This window comes from Tupaia chinensis, unplaced genomic scaffold (assembly GCF_000334495.1).
Source record: "Tupaia chinensis unplaced genomic scaffold, TupChi_1.0 Scaffold000063_1, whole genome shotgun sequence".
Classification (NCBI taxonomy): Eukaryota; Metazoa; Chordata; class Mammalia; order Scandentia; family Tupaiidae; genus Tupaia; species Tupaia belangeri.
This window is the reverse complement of record NW_006159521.1, coordinates 6,826,184-6,837,763: the sequence shown is the minus strand read 5'-3', so window position 1 is coordinate 6,837,763 and position 11,580 is coordinate 6,826,184. Positions and strand designations below refer to the sequence as shown.

General features: G+C 46.6%; 1 protein-coding gene across 4 annotated transcripts in view; it reads left to right on the top strand.

Annotated features, from left to right (window-relative positions):
* The window catches only part of FAM81A (family with sequence similarity 81 member A), a 101,747-nt gene that overhangs the window by 59,274 nt on the left and 30,893 nt on the right, over positions 1–11,580 (top strand). The gene's annotated exons all lie outside the window — the stretch shown is intronic.

The window sequence follows — 11,580 nt, the reverse complement described above, 5'->3', positions numbered from 1 at the left end:
AAAATGTATTGTCCAACCACTAGCCTATGTGCACCTCAAGAGTTAGAACTGAGTCTTAATTTTTCTCATTTTAGCACCTACCATGGTGTCTAGCCCATAATAAGAGCTCAATAAATATTTCATGACCAAAGGCTCTGGGGCCTTGGCCTTTCAGAAACCTTTAGTTATTGCCCGTATCCTCTCAGCAGATCCCTGTGTGAAAACAGATGACTCCATGTCCTTGTCGGCCGGAGGTGCTTGATAAATGTTGAATGAAAGAATCTATTATCTTAACCTATTATTTTACCTCCACTCCTGGTCTCCATGAGTAGTTTGTCTTGTGATGTGGAGTGTGTTATCAATGATTTATTCCCCGGGAACTTTCCACAAATCCTCATCATTATACATTTAGAAGAGGTGAAGTCATCCTCTGTGAATTACACGCATCTGGGTTACCCATACTCTCTCTAGTTTAAACTGCTGTCAGTCCCTGGGAACTAAGCCCTGGTAAGTAGTCCACGGGCGTTTTTGTTGGTCGTAAGCTTTCCCTTCCAGGCCAGTAGGATGGCTTGGGGAAGCAGTTTGGGTCCCTATGGCCCCTCAGGGATTTAGCTGTACCTCTGGCCTTTGTGGAGCCAGAAAGTGGGGCCTGCTGTCTGGGTGGGTAGAATCGGAAGACGTGTTCTGGTTTCCATGTGCTCAGGTTTTGGAATGTCGGGACCAGCAGTTAGCATAGTGGCTATGTTGTTGGACTCTTACATAGTCGACCGAGGTTCAAGTCCCAGACCCGGTGGCTTAAACTCACACCAGGCACGTGTGCGTGCGTGCCCAAGATCCCAAGAGGAGAATGGAGGAGAAGGGATTGCGGCGTGGCCATCCCCCCTGGCGCGGGGGGCGGGGGGTGATTTCTCGCTTTCTGTCTCTCTGTCTTTCTCTGTCTTTATGGCAAGCACACACGCCCTATAGCAAAAACCTCTGCAAAAAAAAAAAAAAAGATTTTGGAATGTCCTGTTGGTTTGGGTTGTTGGCTTTGACCTTGCTGGGTTTTGAGGAAGTATATTAAGCCATCTTTTTTTTTTTTTTAAGAATTATTTTATTTAATTTTATTATCATTATTATTATAATTTGATTAGAGGAAGAGAGAGAGAGAGAGGGAAAGTGAGAAAGCAAGCTGCCAGGTCTGGGACTCAAACCGTAGTCAATCGTGTGGGAGTCCAGCGTCCTTACCCACCATGCCACCTGCCATCTCCAGGCCGTCCTCCATTGAGGGGATCAGACATAGTTTGCACTGTAACAGTTGGCTGTGGAGGACTGGAGAGCTTTCTGAACTCAGGTAGTGAGTGCAGCACTGCCTTCATGAGCACGGCAGAGCAAGGGTGTGACCGTGATGTTAACATGGAATTGGACGGACACGCAACCTCGGCTCACTGCGTCTCCAGCATTGCCAATGAGAAGATTTTGGGCTTCTGGACTCTGCGTATTTTACCTAAAAAGGATTTTAGCCTGCAGCCGAGTGGTCTGGTCCCACTGGAGTAGGTGTATCCACAGAGGGGTTTTGGTGATTGTCCTCCAAATTCATTTTAATTCTACCAGTAGGCTTGTCATGTGACTTGACTCTAGGCAGAGAAGACAGTGAACTGAATAGAATTTGATTATCCTTCAGTTCTGTTGACATGGTTTTCAGTATAAATTAGAAAATGGAGAGACTAGCAGGTGGCATGGTGGTTAAGGTGCTGGACTCCCACACGACTGACTGTGGTTTGAGTCCTGGAGCTGGCAGCTTGAAAATCACACTGGGCACATGTGCGTGTGTGTCCAAAACCCCAGGAGGAGAGTGGAGAAGAGATTGTGGTGTAGCCATACCCCCCAGGGGTGATTTCTTACTTTGACTCTCGCTGTCTCTCTCTGTCTCTCTGGCAAGTGCATATACCCTATGACAAAAGGGGGAAAAAAAAAAAGTAAGGAAGAGGAAATTGCTGTTCTGGTATCTGCTCTGTCCCCAATACATTTTAGCTTGTCTGAGTCTGTCCTGGGGACCCGATTGCCTCTGGCACCAGCTGGAAATGGTCTCTGAGCCGTCAGCTGGAAGACCAGGTCGTCCAACATGGAGACGAATGAGCTGACAAACTATTGGTTTCCCAGGTACTGTTAGAGGTGCAGGGCTCCTGCAGTAACACCAGCATCCAAGACTCCTGCTCTTAGTCCCCCCACTTCCTAGTGGGTGGTATAGGCAGTACATGCTAAGTAACCATGGTAACGGAAGCCTAGGTCAAGCGCTCTGATAAGATAATGGAATGGAGAGTGATTGTGGGGTTATTTTAGAAAGGATGTGTGTGTGGGCGGCCAGAGAGATACAAAGAAAGGGAAAGTGAGAAATCCGCCCTCTCTCCAGGGTGCTGAATCCCACATGGCCAACTTTGAGGTTTGAGTCTCGGACCCTGTGGCTTGAAAGTCACACTGGGAGCTTGTGTGTGTGCCCCCAAATTTCCAAGAGGAGAATGGAGGAGAAGGGATTGCAGTGTAGCCACCCCCCCTCTGGGAAGTGATTTCTCACTTTTGCTCTCTCTGCCTCTCTCTGGAGAGCACAGGCCCTCTAGCGAAAAGTTAAAAAAAAAAAAATGGATGCTAAGGTGGTGAGGTGACATGTGAGCAGTGACTTGAATGTCACGAGGGGCCAGCCAGACTTAGGTGGTGGTGTGGGGGAGGAAACACACAGGGAAAGCACGCCACAGGGAGGAAGTTCGAGCGCCACAGCCATAAGCAGGAAGAAGCAGGTGTGCTTGCAGAGTAGAAAGACCATGGACTGGAGCATCATGCGCTCAGAGGAGGCCCCGGCTCGGAGGCCTTGAAGGCTGCGATAAGAGGTTTAGAGTTTGGAAATGGAAAGCCATTATTTTCTTTTAAGCCAAGGAAATGAAGCAATTCATACTCCTGGAACTGGGGATCCATTAGTGACTAAAACAGAACTCCTGCCCTCCAGGAGCTTATGGACCAGTTTCTAGTTCAGAAAGCTGCTCTGGCTACACAGAGAAGAGTGTTTCGGGGAGCGAGATAGGGAGCAGGGAGACGGGCGAGGGGACTACTGGGGAAGTCATAGGGGAGGTGACGGCAGCTTGGGACAGAGCAGTCGTGGTGGCAGTGGAGCGAGTGGGGGGGTTCCGGGTTACAGGCCTTCCTCATGTTGGAGGGAGAGACTTCTTGGCAATATTGAGGGGCCCATTGAATATCTAGGTGGAAATGTTAAGAAGGCAATTTGTTACATGAGGCTGGAACTCCAGAGAGCTTTAAGTTCAAGTGTGGAGATTAAAAGCCGTGTGGGGAGATCCATCTTATAAGTCCTTGGGCTGCAATTGGTCCTTTCTCCAGGTGATTGTTATTTTTATTTATTTATTTGTAGTTTTTGCCATAAGGGCTTCCCATTTCCAGACTCTGGGGGGGCATGCACTCACCAGAGAGAGACAGAGGGGTAGAGAGGGAAAATGAGAAATCACTCTCTGAGTTGGGTGGCCATACTGCAATCCCTTCTCCTCCAGTCTCGTCTCAGGATTTTGGGCACACACACACACACACACACAAACACACACACACACACAGTGTGATCTTCGAACCACCAGTCTGGGACTCGAACTGCAGTTAGTCATGTGAGGGCTTGCACCTTACCCACCACACCACCTGCTGGCCCCTATTATGGTCTCAAAAATGGTTTGTTCTCCAAAGATTCATGTTTGGCATTTGGTCCTAGTGGGAGGTGACTGGATGTCCCCCCAGAGGTTCATGTGCAGAAACGTGATTGCATTGGTTGTGTTATAGAGGTGTTACATGAAAGCTCAGTTCCTGCGTGGTCTCCCAGGCGGGGCATCTGGGTGTGATGAAGTCATGACCGAGTTCTGTACGATTTATAAGCAGAGGGAATGAGACCAGAACAGAGAGAGAAAGCCAGATGGATACAAGCCACACTCTGGGCTACTAAAAGCTCTGCCTTCCACCATTTTATGATGCTTTTGGACTTCCCAGCCACCAGAACTGTTAAGTCAAAATAAACAACTTCTCTATCCGTCATCTGGGCCCAGGTATTTATGTGAGCGATGGACTTGTGGACTAAGACAGTGATATTGGAGTCGCACTTTTCTTTCCAAGTCCTTATCAGCCTAGGAAGAGTGGGGAGAAGGAGAAATGCAGGAAGCTGCTTCTGTCCTAGTCATTCCTCAGTGACGTTGTCCTGTCTGGGTGGCTTGGAGGTCCCAGGCATAGGGGGCCATCGTTTTGCATAAAGAACATTTGACAGCTCACTGGGACTCACCCAGGGTTCCTATTCCATTCTGTCTTTGGGAAGGAAGGTTCTTTAAAGATAGGCCATGTTTTAGAAAAAAATGAACGAAGACTCGGGCATCCAGGCGGCTCACCCGTTCTCTCTGGTCTGGTGACGTGACCGTGCCCTTATTCCTGTATCTCCTGGAAGCGTGCTGGTGCTCAGCACATAGTAGACGTGCAAAAAGCAGTGTTCGAACCGGCAGTCACCGAGAGCTTGATTGTATTCTTAAGGATATCACCTGTTCAAAGTAAATGCATCATGATAATGCTTTGTTCCTAAGTGACAAATTAGGGAATAATACTGACTTTCATTCTAGAATTCCTTTAAATAGTAAGCTCTCTAATGTCTTTAGTTTTCACATAACTTTTCAATAACATGAATACAATGTTAAGCTCAGCTATCATTCTTTTCTGTATTATTCAAAGCACCTCAAATACAATACCTTATTCATCTGCATAACAATTCTGAACGTTAAATGGGCTTTTCTTATTTTTAAGTGTTACAAAATAAAGACACTTTTTTTTAACGGTTATAAAAGTGATGCCTGCCCGTTGTGAAAATACAAAAAACAGGAGTCGACTCTAATCCCTCTCTAGAAATAAGCAAAAGGCTGACATTGCAGTATACCATGTTACTTCACATGTACCTTAATACGCACCAGAATCATGCTGTATATTTATCTTGTACCCTTTCTGTTTAATATTAATCGTACACCTTGTTTCTTGCTAAAAGCCCTCCATGAACCAATTAGTGGTTGTGGAATGCACTGATGCACTGTGTAGTTATCTTGTAAGAGACCAGGGGTGCGTATCACACTGTGAAGCCATGAAGTCATCTTTATACATACAGTTTTCTTATTTTTTAAATCTTTTTATAGTAACTTTAAGAACTAGAAATATTGGGTCAGAGATTGTGAACATTATGAATGTATTTTGCTGCATCCCGCTCTAGAAATGTTGTATCACAGGACAGGCCAATGGTGTCGTTTTTATTTTTGATACACTTTTTTCCCCCAGTTTTTTTAGACAGATTTTTGGTATAGGGCATGCATTCACTGGAGAGACAGAAAGAAAGTGAGAAATCACCTTCCTCCCCTGGAGGATGGCATGTTACAGTCCCTTCTCTTCCATTCTACTGGGATTTGGGGCATGCATTCACACTTACCTGGCATGATTTTTCAAGTCACTGAGTCTAGGATTTGAACTGCGGTCAGCCATGTGGCAGTCCAATGCCTTAACCACTATGCCACCTTCTGGCTCCTTGATACACTTTTTAGTATTATAAATTTGCTTTTCAATTTTTTTAAGAGAGATTTTTGCTATAGGGTGGGTGCACTTGCTAGAGAGACAGAGAGACAAAAAACGAGAAATCATCCCCCAAGGGAGATGGCAGCACTGCAGTCCCTTTCCTCCATTCTCCTCTTGGGATTTTGGGCATGCACACACATGTGCCAGGTGCGAGTTTTAAGCCATAGGATCTGAGGCTCGAACCACGGTTGGCTATGTGGGAGTCCAGCAATGTAGCCATTATGCCATCTGCTGGTCCTGCTTTTTAATTTTTTTATTAAAAAAAAAAATGTAATTGCCAGAGGGTACACGTGACAGAGAGATGGAAAGAGAGAAATGGAGAGAGAAAGCATCCCCAATGGGGCATGGTCATGCCACAATCCCTTTTCCTCCATCTCTCCACCTTGTTGGAATTTTGGGCACAGACACACATGAACTTGTGCCTGGTATGTTTTCAAGCCACTGGGACTGGAATTTGAACCGTGTGGAATCTGGCTCCCTTAATCTCTAGGCTACAGGGCTGGTCTAATATTTGCTTTTATAATAGGTGAAAATGATACGATTTTTAAAAATGGGCTTACTGGGGCTAGATGGTGGCACAGCCGTGATGCAGTGCTTTTCAGGGCCGACCCACATGGGAAGATTCCTGGTTTGTGTCCAGAGACCTTGCAGAGTATGCTTGGCACACTTGTGCCCATGATCTGGGGCTGGCTGATGCTGAGGGTGGATCAGTGCATGGGAAACCTCTTGAGGGGTGTGGTCATTCTTTGTTTCTCTTGCTCATGGAAGAAAAAAAAAGAAATAAACCTTGCAAAAAAAAAAAAAGACTTTGTTTTTTATAGGGCTGGTTTTGGGTCACAGCAAAATTGAGCAGGAAGTGCAGAGAGTTCCCATAGACCCCCAGCCTCCGCCACAGTGGTACCTAGTCATGATAGATGTTTATTTCCTGTTTACTATAAAGATTGAAGCTTTTTTTTTTAAAAAAATTATGTTGTTTGTTTTTAGCTCCTTATTTGTGAATTGCTTTGCATTTTGTTTGCTTAGCGGTTTTCCCTCAGCAATTGAAAAGCCACTTAAATGAATTAAGACTGGGTGTAGTCTTGGCCATTTCTGTAATGTCCAGTGCAATATTACTCCAAGAGTGGTCTGTGAACCTTGACTGTGCCCTTTTCTGGGCTCATTCTCTCGCTCTGGTCTTCTGAGGATGGGGCCAGGGAATTTGAGTGTGTAAGAGGCCACCTGGGTGATGCTTATGTTCCCTACAGATGTTTGAGAGACCCGGGGCTCGTGCCTTATGAGAGATACAGGTTTGAAGTATCTCATACAGAAAGGAAAGTGTTCCTTCCTATCAGCTCTAACTGATAGGCGTTACTTCCTACGAAGAGAGAGCACAAGGGGGCCAGAAGTGGCGTGGTAATTAAGGTGCTGGACTCCCATGTGGTCAACCATGGTTTGAGTCCTGGACCTGGCGGCTTGTTTTCTCACTTTCCTTCTCTGTCTCTCTAGTCAAATTAAAAATAAATAAATAAATACTTTAAAAGGGGGGAGGGGGGAAGAACTCACCAGTGCCTTTAGTCAGTGGGAGCGTGCCAGAAGTAGATTAGTCAGATCTGAAGTCGTCTTGCAAGAATGTGTTCAGATGACTAACGTTTTGTCATTCGCAGGTAATTGTAACTGGTGTGCATTCATCTTCAAAGAGTAGGTTCATTCAGAAAAAGCTGGAAGCTACAGGAAATAACATAGATCTGGCAATTCCAAATTCCTTTCAGTGCAATGTTTTTTTCACTGTCATTGACACTCCATCCATACTGGTTCCAACCAAGTTTCTAATGAGGAAAACACAGAATGCTCAAATTCTTAACTTTTGCTTCTTACTAGGAAGTTCGAAACCCCTACACTTTGCTGTATGTATGTTGTACTGGAAAAAAGAGCGAGAGAAGGAAAGCAAAAGGGCCAGCAGGTGGCATTGTGGTTAGGGTGGGCTGGATTCCACATGGCCAAATGTGTGGTTTGAGTCCTGGACCCTACAGCTTAAAAAACACGTCAGGTATGTGTGTGCATGCCCAGAATTGCAAGAGGAGAATGGAGGAGAAGGCGTTGCTGCATGGCCATTCCCCCAGGGAGTACTTTCTCTTCTCCACCCCACTCTCTCTCTGTCTCTCTCTGGCGAGACCTACAGCAATTTTTTTTTTCTTGGAAAGGTTTTTGCTATAGAGTGCATGCACTTGCCAGAGACACAGAGAGACAGAAAGCGAGAAATCACCCCCCAGGGGGGATGGCCATGCCGCAATCCCTTCTCCTCCATTCTCCTCTTGGGATCTTTGGCACACATGCACACGTGCCCAGTGTGAGTTTAAGCCCCCGGGTCCGGAACTCGAATTGTGATTGACTACATGGGAGTCCAGCAACGTAGTCATTATGCCATCTGCTGGTCCCAGACCTATAGCAATTTTTTTGAAAAAAGAAAGAGAAAATAGTTGGAAAAGGGGAGTACAAAAGTCATTTACGTAGGCATAATTTGATTGTCTCTAATGAGACTTTTCTGTTACTTGCAAATGGGACTAAAGACTGTCAGTATATCAAAACCCATTGGATCACTGGAAATAAGCAGACAGGCAGACATTCCGAAATGTGTTTTCCAGAAGCCCCTGGTGTGGGGCAGGAGCTAATGGGAAGATGCTGGTCCACTCTGCCTGTGTCCGCCGGGTTCCCAGTCCCAGAGGCTCCTTCCTGAACAGCTGGGACGGGCAGGCAGGAGGGCCTGAGGAGCCGTGGAGCGAAGGCCTGGCTCCTGGTTAGGAGTGCGAGGTGGAGGGGCTGTTTTCACTGCCTGGCACCTTGAACTGAGGGGAGGAGTATGGGGGCTGGAGAGGTGGACTGTCCCTGCTGCCTCTGGCCTGGAGAGCCGAGGAGGGCAGGATGCAGAGAGCCTTCCTCCTGTGCCTCACCGGGCTCTGCGCCCCCACTGCACCTCCACCCACCAGTCCTTCCTCCATGCTCAGCCCCACCTCCTTCAGGTGCTCCAGGGAGCAGACAGCAGTCTTAGCACACCTACGGGCCACAGGGAGGGGGACAGAGCACAGCCCTTAGAAAACAGGCGTGAGCGAGACAGGAAACCGGTGGACCTTGGATAGAAAAAACACGAATTCATGGGGGTGGTTTCTCATTTTCCCCCTCTCTGTCTCTCTCACTCTCTCTGGTGAGTACATGGGCCCTCTGACAAAAGCCTTTAAAACACACACACACACTTTAGGTTGTCAGAAAAATCATGACGTCTTTTTGCATAGAGCAGCGTAGAAAAAAATACCTCATGACTTTTCAGACAACTATAAACACACACTCACACACATATTGATTTACGTGCAATTATAATAGCTTTTTAAATGATTTTTTTAAAAGGATTTCTCACTACCTTTGTGCTTCTCCTTTTCATTTTCCTCTAACTTTGGGTCTCTGTTCAATTATTTGGCTAGTGTTCTTTCTCCAGTCCCTTCATCAGATCACTTGGAAGAGAGACTGGATCCCTGCCAGGTTGGTAATCACCCTTCCCTCCCCTGAGAGTGGGTGATAAATTGAAGGATACAGAATCCTTGAGTTAACGGCCTCTCCTCCCAGCAAACTTCAGGCTGCCCCAGGTCCGACATGTTTCCCGTACAAGTGCCTTGGCTCCTTATGTCTAGAACCTTGTAAGGGTTTTTTGTTCATTTTTGGAGTTTAGGAATTTTATCAGAATGTACCTAATGATAGTGGGATTTTTTTTTCCCCGTTTTTAAAAAAATTCAATTATATCTGGAACTCAGTGAACTTTTTTTTTTTGAACGATTTTTGCTATAGGGTGTAAGCACTTGCCAAAGAGACAGAGAGAAACAGAGACAGAAAGTGAGAAATCACTTTCCCTCAAAGGGGATGGCCACACCGCAATCCCTTCTCCTCCATTCTCCTCTCGGGATCTTCACATGTACTAGGTGTGAGGTATTTTTTTTTAGAGTTATTTGATTTAATTTTATTCCTCATTATCATTTAAAAATAAATTTGACCAGAGAGAGACAAAGAGAGAGGGAAAGTGAGAAAGCAAGCCACTAGGACCAGGACTTGAACCACACTCAGCCATGTGGGAGTCCAGCACTCCAGTCACCATGCCATCTGCCAGCCCTCCAGCATGAGTTTTGAGTTGCCGGGTCTGGGACTCGAACCACAGTCACTTACGTGAGAGTGCAGTGACATAACCATTACGCCATCTGCTAGTCCCCTCAGTGAACTTTTAATCCACAGTCTCAGGCTTTTTCTTTTTTTTTTTTTTTTGAGAGATTTTCACTATAGGGCGCGTGCGCTCGCCAGACAGAGAGAGACATAGAGACAGAAAGCGAGAAATCACCCCCCAGGGGGGATGGTCATGCCGCAATCCCTTCTCCTCCATTCTCCTCTCGGGATCTTGGGCACGCACGCACACGCGCCCGGCGTGAGTTTTAAGCCACCGGGTCCGGGACACGAACCGCGGTCGACTACGTGGGAGTCCAGCGACATAGCCATTATGCTAACTGCTGGTTCCCTCAGGCTTTTTTTCATCTCAGGTAAAATTTCTGCTCTTTGTAACCACAGTTCTCCACCTGTTTCTTTTCCTCCTCCTGGAACTCCTGTAATTCACGGGCTGGATGTCCTGGATCTGGCCCCCAAGGCTTTCATCTTTTCCCTCTTGATTTCCCGTTCTTCACAGTTGGCTCTGATATTTTGGGGATTATGCCCACTTTGTCTTGGGGGACAACTAAATGCCTCTCGTTTATCTACTTAAACCTTTTAACTAAAGGGAGAAATGTCATGTTGCACTTGGATCTCCTAAAGTGCTTGAATTCTTGTTTGTTGCTATAGGGCATGTGCATTTGCCAGAAAAAGACAGAGCAAGACAGAGAGAGTGAGTGAGAGAGAAATCCCCCCTCAGGAGAGGTGGCCACAACAGCCCCTTCTCCGCCATTCTCCTTTGGGACTTTGGGGGCACACACACGTGCGTGGTGTGATTTTCTAGCTGCCAGGTCTAGGACTCGAACCATGGAGTCAGCCCTGTAAACTCTAACTGCCTTAACCTCCATGAGAACTGCTGGCCCCATAAATCAATATTGATAAATGCCCGGGACTATGTAACAAAAGTACTAAAAAAGAAAAAAAAGTATTAAAACAGAAGAGACATTCTAAAAGCAAAATTCCAGCAATAGCCCAATTATAAGTATGGGGATATTCTGGCGAAGCCCAGGTGGGTGGGGGAAGGGCAGGAGGGAAGAAAAGAAAATCCTTCCAGATGGCCTTGTGTGCTGAGGGTGGAGGAGTAGACGCGAAGGTGTATGGACTGTATTGGGGAGGTCGTGCGTCCACAGGGGAGGTGGCCATTCCTGGAGTGACTATCCAGAACACTCCTGGTCACCAAGAGAAGTGAGAGTCAATGGCAACCCGATTAAACCAGTCAAAATGAGGAGAAAGGAAACACGAGAAACGTACATTGTAAATACCAAGTGAGATGGAGGGATGGAGGAAAACACGTACCAAGTCCACGTCGTGGGTGAGAGCACATTCCGTGGAGGCGGGCTTGCTGGGCTCAGCTCCTGGCGCTGTCACTCGCTGGCTGTGTGGCTTTGGGCAAGTTACTTCGCTGCGTAGAGACTTACCGTCTGTGAAATGGGACGATAATAGTACCTTTTTCATAGGGGGTTGTGAGGATTAAATGACTTGGTGAGAATGGTGCCTGGTGGACAACAAGCTAAGTGTTCGCTTCATTATTTATAAAACAGAATAGTGGGGCCAGCAGAAGGGCTGGTGGTTAAGACGCTGGATTTCACGTGGCCAATTGTAGTTCGAGTCCTGCACCTGGCAGGTGTGTGTGCACGTGTGCCCAAAAATCCCAGGACAAGACTAGAGGAGAAGGAATTGCAGTGTGGTCATCCCCCTCAGAGGGTGATTTCCCGCTTTCCCTCTCTCTGTCTCTCTCTGGTAAGCACATGTGCCCTATCACAATAC